Raw genomic sequence first — 16323 nt, forward strand, 5'->3', positions numbered from 1 at the left:
CCCACAGCACCACAGTTTATAGTCCTATATATATTTATACTTGTTTACAAGGAGATTTTTTCTTTGTTATGGTGAGCTGTTAAGGAAATCTACTTAGTTAAGATTTAAAGTTAATATGATTTGGGTTGGCGATTTTATTTTTTTGATAATTTGTATATTTTTAGATAAATATAATATAATAAATACTCCAGATCTCTATTTTATTTTGACTTATGTATTACACAATATAAATAATGAGTTTGAGTTTTAAAAAATGTTATATGTATATTGTTTTTGCATAAGAGGTTTACTGAGCTGGAAACTCATATTTAACTTGTGCAGTGAGACATCACTTCTTTGGAAACATATTTGCCATGTTTTATTCTCTTTTCCCCATGAATATTTTAGCTAGGTTAAATTCTCTTGTTTACAATGACCAATGAAATCATGGAAACAGACAACAGGTAGGCTCCATCAGAATACTGCATCTGATTTGAAGCTTCACTCTCTTTCATTACCTTATCATTATTAAATTGGAATGACATGTCTTGTTTCTAAACAAAAAGAGAAGATAACTTATGTAAATTGCTTAATATTTAGAAATTCCTGTGAAATTAGGTCCAAGATTTAATTTTTGATAAGCCAGCTGCTCCACGGGAGAAAGAAGAGCCTTTCTGCTCCCGTAAAGATTTACAGCCTCGGAAACTCTGTTCAGGGTCGCTATGGGTCGGAACCGACTCGACGGCACTTAACAGCAAGAAGGAATTATTTAATAGCTGTGACTTGTTCCTTTTTAAGAATGAATCTAACTGTATCCACCTTTCCGTGGTAAAAATAGTTCTGTTGCACTGCCCATATTCTTTGATTTGGCATAAACTGAAAGATAATCCTTATACAAAATTATGTGCTAGAGCAGAGATGTGTATATTTTCCAATCCATTTGATTGTGACGATCATTATATCATATGTAAAGTTATATTAGTCAACACAAAAATTTTGAAAATATGCTATTTATGGCACCCAAAACTTTTTCTCCCCAGAACTAAAGATTATACTTTAATTCTTACTGATAATCTGTACCTAGATCATACTAAAGTTTTATAAAAAGTTGCCTAAAGTAAAATTGGGTGAATAAATTTTATTTACCAAAAACTTATTTTGGAAACTATACTTGATTTTTTGGTCTTTGGTTTAATTTAGAAAAGCTGAGAATAAAGAGGAGAATATTTATGGATTTTCTTCTTTCAGAAATAATTGTATTTCAAAATAAAGTTGAGTAGCCACTAAAAATAATTACATTGGGAGGCTATGAAGCTTATATAAGGGGCTTCATGAAAAAATTCCATCATCTTCAACTCCATTTTCCACAAACTTTTTAAGCCCCCTTGTATAAATTACATGAAATACTTTTATTGTAAAGTTGGGATGTTTATATATATATTAATAATGCCTCATCTTGGCTCTAAAATATTATAACAAAATATTGATCTATGGGTGAACATATTATTTTAGAAACCAAAATTTCAGATGAGTGTTTTATTAAACGGTCTACTTTGTCACCTCTATTCTAGATATTTTACGTATTTAAAACCCCCATACTCTCTGCTCTCAAGTTGATTTTGACCCTCACGGTGTCCCTGTAGGGCAGAGTAGAACTACTGTATGTAGTTTCTGAGACTGTAAATCTTGTCAAGTGGCTGGTGGTTCCCAACCACTGACCTTTCACTTACTAGCCCAATGCTTAACCACTGTGCTACCAGGGCTCCTTATAGTTTACCTACAACATTGAATTCTAGTATCCAATACAGGGGCTCTATGAGTCAAACTGGCTCAATAGCACTTAACAACAACAAAGGGTTTCTGAGGCTCTAAACCTTTGTGAGAGCTGAAAGCCTTATCTTTATCCTTGGAAGCAGCTGGGGGGCTAGAACCACTGACCTTGTGGTTTGTTGTTGTTTTTGTTGTTAAGTGCCATTGAGTCAGTTCTGACTCACAGCGACCCTGTGTAGGGTTTCCAAGGAGTGGCTGGTAGGTTTGAACTGCTGACTTTGTGGTTGGCAGTCCATTGATTATCCTAAAATGGTACACCAGGACTCCTTGTGGTTCATAGTCCAGTGCTTACTCTATAGAGCCATCATATTCCCTAGTGAGCATGTGAGGTTCCCCTGTAAAGGCTGCTGTCCTAACACATTAATGTGATATTAGTCAGATAAATGATTTTGTATCTACTCCGTCTGTCTACATTGTCTTTTAAGTCTTCAGGGAGAATAGAAAAGTTCATTCTCATATCATCCTACTTACCTTTCCCTCTCATTTGACGGAATACGACAATATTAGAATTTACTTTCATTTTTGGTAAGTAGAGTAATATAGTCATAAAAGAGTTTTCTTCTGTTTGATTTAGAAAGACCTGGTAGTGTAGTGGTTACGAATTGGGCTGCGAGCCGCAAGGTCAGCAGTTCGAAACTACCAGCTGTTCTGTGGGAGAAAGATGAGGCTTTCTGCTCCCATAAAGATTTACAGCCTCGGAAACCCTGTACAGGGTCGTTATGAGTCGGAACCAACTCCACGGCACATAACAACAACAACAACAATGGAAAATAAACCAAACCTACTAGAATCAAGTTAATTCTGCCTTATAGTGATCCTGTGTAGGGTTTCCAAAAGCTGTACGTTTTTAACAGATGCAGAATACCTTATCTTTGTTCTGAGGAGCGGCTGAACTGTCAACCTTGAAGTTAGCAGCCCAGGAGTTTTCCTATAGTGCCACCAGTAACCAACAGTTTAAAAGTTATCTTATTCCCTTGTATATGTATTTGGCTCATTGGATTGAACTTTTTATTTAGTTCTGGTGCAGCGCTGTAGAGTAAGCACTCAACAGCAAGGTTGGTTTGAACTGCAAAGTCAGCAGTTCAAACTCACCATCTACTCCTTGGAAACCTTATACAGTGTTGCTATGAGTTGGAACCCACTTGATGGCACTTAACAACAATAATAGTGATTGTTTTTGGACTCCTGGTGTGGCACCATAGGATCAGCACTGGACTGTGAACTACTACATGGTCAGCAGTTCAAACCCACCAGCTGCTCCTGGGAAACCCTATTACAAGGTCACTTTGAGTCAGAACTGACTCCATGGCACTTAACAACAACATGATTGTTTTTAAGTATTGAAATCTGAGAGACAAAAGCAATACTTGTTAAGACTGAAAATAACAAGGAATCATTAGTTTAGCACTTTAGAATGGAGTATTGAATTTAAAGTTACTTAGAATTCTGTGTAGATTAAGCATTGTTTAATAGATTGAAAAGTATACCCTGGAAATCCAGTGTATGAAAGATGTTCTAGGCTCACCTTCAGCAGGATTTAACACCTCAAATGACTCAGGAGGAGGTTCTTAGTTTATTTTCAGAGTAAATCCAAGTTCCGTAGACTATCTTCTGGTTCAGTGTTGTCTAGTCGGTTCCTACTCAAAGCAACCCTGTATGGGTTTTAAAGAAGCAGCTGGTGGGTTTCAACTGCCAATCTTGTGTTTAGTAGTCAAATTATTATCCTACAGCACTATACCAGGACTCCTTAGAATATCATATGCCTCTTAAAATTAGTGGGTGGAGAAAGGGATGTTTGTATTTTGGGAAACATTTTAGAGCTTTTTAATGAACATGTTTTGTTCATATGAGTACCCTTAATATTCAGTGACTACTAACAAGGAGCTCTGGTAGTGTAGTGGTTACGAATCAGACTGTGAACCTTAAGGTCAGCGGTTCAAAACTACCAGCTGTTCCGCAGGAGAAAGATGAGGCTAGCTGTTCCGCAGGAGAAAGATGAGGCTTTCTGCTCCTGTTAAGATTTACAGCCAAAGAAACTCTGTGCAAGGTCACTATGAGTCTGAAGCGACTCCAGGGTACTTAACAACAACAATAACAACCCTAATCCTGCAATCTATGTTTGTCTTCAGTGTGAACACAACATTTAATTATAAAGCCATTTGATTACAGTTTATAGATGCGTAATGATGTCCTTGTTAAAAATTTAATAGTAGAGAAGTCTTAAGGCTGGTTGAGGTGCGAATAGAAATTTGAAAGATGTAAATTGCTGGAGTCTGTCTCAGGCTGCGATTAAAGTTAAAAGATTGGTGTGATCTCAGAAAAATGCCTGTGAAAGGAATCTTCAGAGAGACAAAAGATTTCTGTCGAAGAGCTAATTAAAGATCAAATAAGTAAGCTGGTAGCTTTGTATCTTTTGGATAACTTACTATTTATTAGTATTTTTTATTGTAGGTTTAAAAAAATAGATTGATTGAAAGGGTCGTAAGTGAAACAGGGTAGAGATTTTATTTTCTAAGACTCTTGAAGACTACAGGGTACCATTATTATGTGTGGTGTGTTGATAGGACCATGTCACGTGAATTTAATGTTTTAGAACAAGTATTTGAAAATCAAATCAGTATATGTATATTTGACATTTGTAATTTTGTAAGGAAAAATATATGTACCATGATAAATGGACGTTAAAATGAGTTGTTAAGTAACTTTAAGTACTGTTATTTCTTGACTTAAATATTTTGGTAGAATTGGGAAGTTAAGTGAAACAGTTAACTAACATTGATTGAGTACCTGTTGTAGTTTAAGAACTATGCTAGGATGATACGAGTTATGATAGTGTTTATTGTAAAATAAAGCATCATTGTGCTTATAAAGACCAAAAAGTTGAATCTCTGTCTCTTTTTTCCCTGAAGTTAAATTTTTGGAATAAGTTTTCATTGTGTGATTTGAGTAGTGTGGTAATTTAGCATACTGTTGATGTTGTGGGATAAACAGGCCATCTACCAGGACCTGGAAATCTTTGTTACAGACAGCCTTTAAAGACAACACCCTGACAATAGAATCTAGGTATTGTGTTACTTTAGGAAGGATGCTAGATGCAAGTGTGTCTTGAGCTGTGATTAGAGTAATTGGTTGGCATTGGTGTGGCACACAAGCCCTGGTAGTGTAATGGATTAGGAGCAGGACTGCTCACCACAAGGTCAGCCATTCAAATCTACCAGTCACTCTCCAGGAGAAAGATGAGGCTTCCTATTCCAGTAAAGATTTTAGCCTTGGAAACCCTATACAGGGTCACTATGAGTTAGGACTGACTCGGTGACACATAACCAACACCACTCACTGGGGTGGCACTATAGGATAAGCACTGGACTGCTAGCTACAAGGTCAGTGGTTCAAACCCACCATCCACTCCTCAGAAACCCTATACAGGCTTGCTATGAGTCAGTATTGACTGGACGATAATGTATGGGTAGCTTTGATTTTATTTGAGATTTTTTTCAGCTGAGAGAGATAGAATTCATTCCGCTTTTCCCTCACATTCACCTCTCAGGATCAATGTAACTGCTATTTCGCCCTGCTCTCTGTGTCAGTTAGAGGTGGAAAAACTGGGAAGCCCCTCAGGTGTTATGCGTTTGAAGACTTTTTCAGGTGAATTGGTAGTAAGGCTAAACTTTGGGAACAGGAGAGAAGTACACTGTGCCTGCAAAAAACTCTCATTCCTTCCCTAACAAAACAGGAGTCTTAATTTAGCCATTTGGGTGGATGAATTTTACTGACAATTGCAGCAGACCTGGTGAACGTTTTCACTGGGCGAAGTTCTCCGAAACTTGATTAAACGGATTTGAAATAGAATGATGTTGTTGATGCGGGGTGATAGGACATTTAATAATGGATATTTAACTAAATACTATGAGTTATAATGAATCTCATCAGATTTTTAGAGATGACGATAGCTTCTAAAATAATTTTAGGTGTTTCAAAGAGTGCTTTCTAGTTTAAGAAAGAACAGTAGTATTTTCCATCTAGTATGCTAAATAAGGAGTCCTGGTGTGGCGCTGTGGGCTAATGTATCACACTGCAAAGCTGTTTGAACTGCAAGGTTGGCGGTTCAAGCTCACCAGCTGCTCCTAGGGAATCCTATACAGGGTAGCTATGTGTCGGAATCGACTCAATGGCACTTAACAACAACAATAGCATGCTGAGTAAAGAGCCCTGGCATGGCGCTCTAGGATAAGCACTGGACTAGTAGTCTCAAGATCAGCAGTTCAAACCCATCAGGCGCTCTTTGAAACCCTGTATAATAGCAGGAATACATGTTCAGCTTTCTGTTGAGTGCTCTTTGGTTTTCATCTGGGGATGGTATGTATGAGGGGCCTTCAAAAAGTTCATGGGAAAATGGAATTAAAATATAATAGAATTTTCCCAGAAACATTTTGAGACTTCCCTCATATTAGAGGAGTAGGTTATAGTTTCTTATAATTTGTCTACATATCAGCACTCTCCAGTAGAAGTTTCTGTGATGATGGAAGTATTTTATATCTGTGTTGTCTGATAAGTTAAATTGCTTTAAAATAGAAATGATTTACTGATGTAGCTATTGTCCTTAAACATTCGCCCATTTTTATTGACAAATAAATAGCATTTGTAATTATCTGCAGCTTTCAGAATTATTACATCAAATATTAAATCTTACTGCTGTGCTCCAAAAGAATGGGTTTCCAAGGTACCCGTAAAGATATACTCGTCTCTGTCACCATAGCAGGCTCCAGGTGCCATCTCTGCCAGTGACTTCCCATGCCGTGGCCTTCTGTCTGGAAACATAGAAACATACTCATGTGGGAGGCTACTCGGAGAAGTGGCTTAGCTGCAGGATTCTAGAGTTGTCTAATAGCTCCAGTCTATTCGGACACACACTTGACATCTTGCCAGAGCAAATGTAGATTGCAGATTGGGGCAAAAAAACAAAAAATAAAGAGCACAACGAGAATTATTAGCACAGCCAGTTTAAAATGATGAGGTGCTAACCGCATTTGTTTAAATAACAGTTTATTTAACCCCTAAATCATTATCCTGCATTTTTAATGAAATCAGTTCATAGACATCAAAGCAAGAACACCAAATTTGTACGGGGTCAGGACCAACTGGGGCTCTGAGTGGAGGGACAGCTGAGAACTGTGTCCTTATGTGTGGGTGGCCTTGCAGCTGTTGATCCACCCTCAGGCTACTAGACAGTTGCCTCTTTGCTCTTGCAGAACCAGACTTCAATCTTAGGTAAGAATGTATCCCCTCCCGTGGAATGGACATAAACAATGGATTCACATCAGCTCTCAAAACATCAGTGAGGCAGCCAGACACAGCAGTCTCCCTGAAATACTGAGCAGTACCAAGCATAACATCAGAGCTGTTTCTACACAATAATATTTGGTTTTGTAGAATAACACTGGGTTCTCTTAAGTGTATTATAAATATAAAAGCTCATAGTTCAGAAAGTTCAATGTGATATTATCCTTCTCTACAAATGGCAGGAATACTGCAAATAGCTTACTGTAAGAGACACAACTGTCATATCCTGGCCCTTAGTCTCAAATGCGATCCTCAAACATAAATGAAATTTTATTCAACTTTTACATTGAACATTTTTGTAAATATCAGTGTTGTTAGTTAAGTGCCTTTGAGTCGGTTCCAACTCATAGTGACCCTATATAAATGGTTTCCAAGGAGCGACTGGCGAGTTTGAGCTGCTAACCTTGCGGTTCAAACTGACTTGTGGTCCAGTGCTTATCCTACAGTGCTAATGTTGACCATTAAATGAGTTTTTGTTGTTAGCTGCCTTCAACTTGGTTCTGACTCATAGTGACCCTACGTACAGTAGAATAAAATACTTCCTAGTGCTGAGCCATCCTCATGATTGCTGCTATGTTTCAGCCCATTGTTGCAGCTACCGTGTCAATCCGTCTCATTGTGGGTCTTCCACTGTTTCACTGACCTCTTATGTTCTCTGTCCTTTTCCAGGGCCTGGTTCCTCCTAATAGCATGTCCAAAGAACTCGAGACAAAGTCTCATCATTTTGTCTTCTAAGGCGCATTCTGACTGCACTTCTTCCAAGACAGATTTGTTCACTCTTCTGGAGAATAATGGTTTATTTAGTATTCTTCATCAACACTATCATTCAAAAGCATCAATTCTTAGATTACCCTGTGTTTGTCGTCCAGCTTTTACATACTTATAGGGTAATTGAAGATACCGTGGCGTGAGTCACTTGCACCTGTATCCTCAAAGTGACATCTTTGCTCTTTGAACAGTGTAAGGAGGTCTTTTGTTGCATATTTGTCCAATGCAATGTGTATGATTTCTTGACAGCTGCTTCCATGGGCATTGGTTGTGTATCTAAGTAAAATGACAACTTCTATCTCTTCTCCATTCCATATGATGTTGCTTATTGATCCAGTTGTGAGGAATTTTGTTTTCTTTATGTTGAGGTGTAATCTATACTATGAGGTGTAATCTGTACTCTTAGATTAGAGGAAGCAGAAAATTTTAAAGAAGAACTGAGTTTAAAATCCTTTGGGCTACTATATTAGGTTTGTGTCCTTAGACACGTTTTTTGAGGCTAGTGTGTAAATTAGGTACAATACACTATTCAGGAAGATGAGAATGATGCATAGTGTCTAACACAGTACCTGATGTGTAGTAGAGACTCAAGGTAAGTTCTCCTTTGTCATGCCCTGGGAGAGTTAGGTACTGTATACACAGATTGGTCATTCATTTCTGACCTGTGCAACTGTAAATATTTCACCTCTAGATTAAGGGTACCCCATAAAAATAACTTGTGGCAGATGGCTAAGACACATTAATTTTCCTTGTGAAACCCTTTTTAGAAAAGAACCTGATTGCAGAAAGTGACATGTGAACATTACTATAGTCCTGTTTTTAAATTACTAGCAAAAGATTTCCAACAACCTATGTGTTCAGTGCTAGGTGGACGTTTATGTAAACTCTGGTACTTTTTTTCTGCTACCATTTAAAGTAATCACTGTGAATGCTAGTGAAGACATGACAGTGATGTGTGAACAGAAGATGGAAGATTAAAAACGCTACAGATAGTGTAAGTAAACTTTCTAAATGCCCAGATTGCACTAGGTGAATATAATAATATAACAGTACTTATAAAACAATTAAAAAAAAAAGAATGACATTTTTGACAGTCTGAAAAGACAAGAGTCATGCTGAGTAAAAAGATCTTAACACACCTAATGAGGTGCTAAAACATGTTTTTGCCTACTTCTCTATTTAAGCACCCAGACTCTACTGTTTTAATACATATTAAGGAGTCCTAATGCGACTCTGTAGGGTAGGCACTGGACTGATAGCCACAAGGTCAGTGATTCAAACCCAGCAGCTACTCCTTGGAAACCCTGTACACGGGTCACTATGAGTCAGAACAGACTCCAAAGCACTAAACAACACCATCAAAGGGTTGATACAGACTCCTTTTGTGGCACTGTAGGAAAAGCACTGGACTGCAAACTGCAAGTTCGGTGGTTCAAATCCACCAACGGCTCCTGGAAAACCTTATTCAGAGGTGCTATGAGTCAAAACCAACTCAATGGCACTTCACAACAACAATGAGGGTTGGTAAGAGAGAAGCAATAGATTTTGCTAGTTAGTGTGCAATGAAAGTTGAATATAAAATAATTTATTTTTCCCCTTTTCAGTCATTATTTCTATTTTCTTTGCCTCTTGATTAATATTAAAAAATATTTTGGAAAGGGAACCTCTGCTTTTTAAAATTTATTTTAAAATGCTGTTTCCATTTCATTTTAAATCATCTTATTTTGCATCTTGTTGTTACTGGTTCCGACTTATAACAACCCTGAGGCTGTAAAGCTTTATGGGAGCAGAAAGCCTCATCTTTCTCATGCAGAACAGCAGGTAGTTTCAAACTGCTGAGCGTGCAGTCCGCTTTCTATAGTGCAATACATTGCCACTTGATTGGTGTGTGTTATTTAGTGACATTTTTGCTATAAGAATTTACCAAATGCTTTTAAAACAAGGACTAGCTTTTCGCACAGACTATTACTGGCTCAGAGATAACAGGTAACTAAAACTTTTTGAGTAATGAATTCCCATTGCTATTGATGTAATCTAAAAAGCTCGTAGTATTTATGTGAAATTGTGTTTTTTATTTTTGTTGTGTAGCAATTTTTGTTACAGTGCTTTTCCTGTCACAATGAAACCAGAAATCAATGGAAGATATTTTTCAAGTGAAACTAAGTATATGATAATTTAAAAAAAAAAAAAATTTAAGCAGGCAAATACTATGATTTGATTATTTCATAAGCTGTGATGAAAATACCGAGACAACTGAGCATGCTGTTTTTCTCAGAATATGAAATTGTAAGTAATGCCACGGCTCTCCTCTAGGTGGCATGATTTAGATTGTCATTGAATCAAATAGTACATTTTTAGTTCCACAGCCAGATGCGTGGCTAGTTTCTGAACACTCAGTACAACTGTGGCATTGATTAAACCATTACACCTGGTCACGTAGCCTGAATGACCTTGTTTAATACTGTGAACATAAGACAAAGAACTCTATAGAAAAAAAGCCCCCAAACTTGTGATCTGTATTAAGTAGGTAGTCACAACCATTTTTAAGTAGTGTTGAAGTCTCTTCAGGTCACAAGTGGCATCCATTTCGGATTTATTTCATTGGTTTATGGGAAGTAACTTGCCCACTTACTGAAAGCCATAGAGTCTTTTTACTTAAAAGTATTTGTAGTTATGACTGAAGGACTCCTGGTGTGATGCTGTTTGAACTACAAAGTTAGTGGTTCAAACTCACCAGCCACTCCTTGGAAATCCTATATAGGGTCGCTATGAACAGAACCGACTCAACAGCACTTAACCACAACAACCTGAAAGAGAAACCACAAATTGTAGGAATCTTGATCACATTTTTCAGTGATGTGAAGCAAGCTTCATAGATGTTTCTGGGTTTGTAAAGTTACTGTTTGTTAAATAATAAAAGAGGTCAACATGTAAAAAGTTTATATTATGTGACCCATATTCACCAAATGACAAGCAGAAAGGTCTGTTATTTTTTTCTGTGTCAGCACTTAAATTGAGAAAGGGGCAGAACTCATTTTTACTTTTTTTAAATTTTAACTTTATGCTTCATTTTCTAAAATTTAAGTGTTAATTTCTCTGGCAATACACAGAATGCCTGCATGACATGCCTATTACCTTTAGCTTCCTCGCTTCTGTTCGGGATGTTGACTTTTACGGAGTTAAACAAAACTCTTGTCCAAGCACCTCTTGGGGGCCTTCTTTTTTGTGGCTGTGCAGTTTATATCAATGCTAAAATGTGCAAGCAAGTGTTTTTAAACTGTAGCTCTGGTAGTGTGTATCAGAATCATGGGCAAAGGACAACAAGGCTGGGAATCATTTTAACAACAAAAAGGAGAATGAAAGACTGATGCATTGTTACAGACCCAGACTGCAAGGTGGCTTCTTTGTAAATAGGGTGACCATATATGAGTATATATGTTTATGTGCCTGCGTTGGCCCTGGTTTACACCTCTTGTCCTAATGTATTTATGAATGACATAATCTTCACCCTCGAAACTGTTCAGGCTTGGGTGTGTAGTAATTATATGGTCACCTTAGTTATCAGAACTTTATGTTACTAAGACTTGAAATAAACTTCAATGAAAACCTGTGGTCACTAGTCTCCACTTTTTGTAAATTATAACCATCTGTATAGCTGCAAAGCCATTTGAACTGCAAGGTCTGTTCAGGCTCCCCAGTCGCTCCTCAGAAACCCTATACAGGGTCGCTATGGGTCAGAACCGACTCAAAGGCACTTAACAACAACAACATATAGCTTTGCTTTTTAAATTACCTGTTTACTAGTTATTTCTTCTAATATAAAAAAACTACACTGTATTGTTTTTATACATTTGACCTTTGCTAGTCTTTTTTTTAACTGCAGGCTACTTGAGGCAGCAAAAAGTCAAGATTTTTAGAAATATAGCATGGCAACTTTGCTAATGGGAATTTGCACAGTTGGAGTTTTACACATTCCATAAAGCCCATCAAGATGATGACAGACAAATTCATCTAAAGACCATCTTGTTAGATGCCTCCAAATCGGTTCCAACTCAGACGGACCCTGTATAGGTTTCCGAGGCTGTAAATCTTCGCAGGAACAGAAAGCCTCATCAGTGGCTGGTGGATTTGAACTGGAGAACTTGTCGTTAGCAGTCCAGTGCTTATCCTGTAGTGTCACCAGTGCTCCAAAGATGCATTGTTGATGTTAAGTGCCATTGAGTCAGTTCTGACTCATAGTGAACCTGTATAGGATTTCTCTAGAGTGACTGGTGGGTTTGAACCACCAACCCTGTGGTTAGTAGTCCACTGCTGAGCCTACAGAACCACCCTTTGTTGTTATTGAGTGCCATCGAGTCGATTCTGACCCATAGCGACCCTGTATAGGGCTTCCAAGGAGAAGCTGGTGAGCTTGAACCATCAACCTTGCGGTTCAAATGACTTTGCAGTCTGACGCATTAGCCCACAGCGCCCCCTAGGCACCATAAATACAGGCAGTCTCCAGTTACAAATGAATCCAAGTGTGTCCATGGATTGTCAGAAATAAGAATTCTGCTTTGTTATGTCGAGTCATACTCATTGTTTTCCTATTATTTGTCGTCTCTTTCCCTTCTTCCTGATTTAGTTGTACATTGCTGAAACACTTACACTCGCCCTTTTCCCACTAAGCAACCTATTCTACCTCCTTAGTTTGTGAAGTGGATCTCTAGATTGTTGGGATTGGTGGGCTAAATGAAGAAAGAATGACAGTTCTAAGATCTAGTGTCAAATACTACCCTAACAGCTAAGGAAATGTCTCTAATGTTTTTTATCATTGCCATTTTATTAAAAAACATAATATTGTTATATACCACTGTCCCTTTGTTTGTTTATTTATATCCATCAGCAAATGGTGTTTTAGTAGATGAAGTTTTACCAAGGATGAGAAACCAGAGTTGCACTGGTTTCAGTAGACCATGGAGTTAACAACCTTGCCACTGAGAGTCTGTATCCCAAAGGAAGATTTGCTTCTCATTACAAATCTCACAGCTGAAAATCTATACATACTAGTGGCCTACATGCCACAAACAGCAATTAGCTAATCATTATTCCAGAGGCTAGACTTCTGTTCTCAGTGTTTCATCAAATGTGTTGAGTTTCTAACTTGTCTCTAGCTGGAATTTCTCTTTTTATCTTGAACCGTTCTGATCATCTCTTTAACCTCTTCAACTATTTTCCTATATGCCTCCAGTACCTTCCATCTTCCTTATCTCTTCTTCCTTAGATTAACCTTTAGATATAAAGTGGCAATAGTAATTGGATGACTTCCCATGAGGAAATCACTAACCTTTCCATGTCATTATTCTAGGAGCATAAACTTGTTTATAGCAATGTAAACAGAACATGACACAAAACATTGATATACACTGAACATTAAAATTGTGTCAAAATGTAAAATTATCAGAGTTTAAAAGTGGCATCTTTTCACATTTAATGATTATTTTTGTCAAAGGTATCACTATAAAATCTTGCTAATTATAATAGTTTCTTTTCCCCACTCTGATTTTAATGTTTGAAATTCCAGCGGAATGCTTTAAAATGTTTGTAAACTAAGTTCATCTTTTGTCAGTGTTTTCTTAGGAAGGAACTATTTAGATCATAAGTTCACTCTGTCATCCATAGGGATGAGACTCCAGGACAGGGGTGAGTTGTTTTGATATCCAACATTTGTTTAGCCCCTTGTAGATTCCAGATTACTTAATTGAATACACCCATTAATGAGCAGAGAAAGCTGAGTGGTTGTAACAGCTGCATCCCTTAGCTCTCTGATCTGGAAAACAAGTAATTCATTTTAGGGTGTTAAATAAGAGGCCTGACTGCTTAATGAACTTGACTTTTAGACCCATTTAGAGTTCTGTTCACCAAAAGTGTATTTTCTTGCCCTTTCTAACTATATTCACAGAGGCAAACTATTACAATGGTTAAAAAGAATCAAACTGCAAGGTGGCATAACCAGGAAGTAAATTTGTATTGCCTTTTTCCCTTGGCTGCTTTGTTCTATTTGTATCGGAGAGTGGAGGCCAGATGTGTTTTATTATAAATTCTCTGGCAGAAATGAAAAAGTGATAGGTTAAGACAATAATACTAGCAATTAATGAGCACCTTCTTTGTGTCAGGTGTTGTTATAAGTGTTTTCTCTACATTGTATAAATTAATCCCTACCATCGGAAACCCTGCACACAGGGTTGCATGAGTCCGAACCAACTCCATGGCACATAAAAACAACAACAACATTTAATAATGTTCTGGTAATGTTTATCCCCATTTTAGTTAAAGAAAGTAAAAGCAAGGGCCTGAGCAATTAGGCAAAGATCACAAAGCCAGAAAGTGACAGGAATTTGAACCCAAGAAATCTTGACACTGGCGCCTGCCTTTTTTATAACCAGGCTCTACTGTCTCCTTGAGGTAACCAAGATGGTCTATTGGTTAAATACCATTTTACTGTGAGGACTATATAGAGTCTCTAGTACCTTGTAAGATTTCAACAAATTTAGTGACTGTTTTCTTATTTGGATGTAGAGGTGAAAAGCTCCAGAAGGAGAATTTAATAGAAGAAAGGACTCATTAATGGTTACCAGGCAAATAACCTTTGCAGTCCTGTTACATTTTCAAACATCACGCACCTGATACTGGTCCCCGGGAGTGGTGGAGAGGCTCCTCCCCTGCTGTCTTCACATTACTATCCTCATTTATCCATGCCAAAAGAAGAAGATTTTACCAGCCTAACTGTCCACCTCGCCTGTGCTTCGGGCAAATTGAAAATAACCCTTTTAGGAATAAATCAGGGATCTCAGTTTTAAAAGGACTAAAAAATAAGCAGTAAGTGTTCAACAAACTAGATGTTAGAGACAAAAGTCTGTGTGCTTTTGTTAGGAAGGAGGTGGATGTCAGAAGCATTTGTGGCTTAAGTTGTTTCTCTAAATAATGTAGATGGACTTCTATGGTTTTTTGTTTTTGTTTTTAATCTTTGTGTACAGCTAGATTGCTGCAGTTCTCAAACTGAACCCAAAAGGATTACTCCATCTGATGGAGATACCAGCCCTCCTGATTACATTTTGCTTTGTTTTTTTGGATGGTAAACTGCTGTCTAACTCCTTTTGTTGCTTCACTGTGAGAATAATCACAAGGAAACCTGCTGATGCTGACGTATAGTTTTCAGAATTATTCACGAGTGGGTTAGGATGTTTATTCCAGATTTTTCCAATGGATACTAGTAGGGGAGGAAATGCATGTTCAAAGAAGTTTTTAAAATGCTGGATTAAAAGGGCAAAACGGTTTTCTTCAGGATTCTCAGAGCTGTTGTGGTAACAGGGTTATCAATCTACAAAAGGGCAATTGAGCACGTGGTATCTCCCAAACTTAACTTGAAAACCAAATGTTCTGGGACCAGTATTTCTTAGAAGTACACTGTTGCTAGATGCAGTTGAGTTGGTGCGACTCAGGACTGCAGGAGGAAACACTGCCCAGTGCTGCACCATCCTTACAATTGTTCTGTTTGAACCCTTGCTGCAGCCCTGTGTCAGTCCAGTAGTGGGTGAGAATACTGGTAATACATTCTGACTGCACAGCCTAGCTGTGCCTTTACCCACAGTGGTATTGAACAAGGAAAGCATGTCATTTCTCTGTATCTCAGTCTCCTTGTCTGCAAAATTGGGAGAATACTATCTACTTCATAGGATTCTGAGGATTAAGTGAGTCTATGTGCCTATCTACTCACTTAGAATATTGTCAGCGTATTCCTAAGTGTGATATATATTAGAGGTTGTCAGGAGTCCTAGTGACAGTAATGACAAGACTGGTAGTTTGATCCCAACCAGCAGCTCCAAGAGAGAAATGTCCCAGCTGTCTCTCAATAAAGATTATTGTTGTGTGCTGTCGAGTCAGTTCCGACTCATAGCAACTCTGTATAGGATTTCCTTACACAAGCAGAAAACCTCGTCTTTCAGGGAGCTGCTGGTGGATTTGAATAGCTGACCTTGCAGCCCAATGTCACCATCCTAGGAAACCGTAGAACACCAGGGCAGTTACACTCTTTCCTAGACCATAGAAGAATTGATGCTTTTGAGGTATGGTGTTGGAGAAGAATATTGTAAGTGTCATGGGCTGCCAAAAGAACCAATAGGTCCGTTTTGGAAGAAGTGCAGCCAGAGTGCTCTTTAGAGGCCGAGATGGCCAGACTTCGTCTCTCATACTTCAGACATATTGTCAGGAGGGACCAGTCGCTGGAAAAGGATATCATGTTTGGTAAGGTGGAGGGTCACAGAACAAGAGGAAGATCCCCAATGAGATGGATTGGCCAAGTGGCAGCATCGATGGACTCAAGCGTGGCAACAGTAGTGAGGTTGGCCCAGGATTGGGCAGTGTTTC

This window comes from Chrysochloris asiatica, unplaced genomic scaffold (assembly GCF_000296735.1).
Source record: "Chrysochloris asiatica unplaced genomic scaffold, ChrAsi1.0 scaffold00133, whole genome shotgun sequence".
NCBI classification, from domain to species: domain Eukaryota; kingdom Metazoa; phylum Chordata; class Mammalia; order Afrosoricida; family Chrysochloridae; genus Chrysochloris; species Chrysochloris asiatica.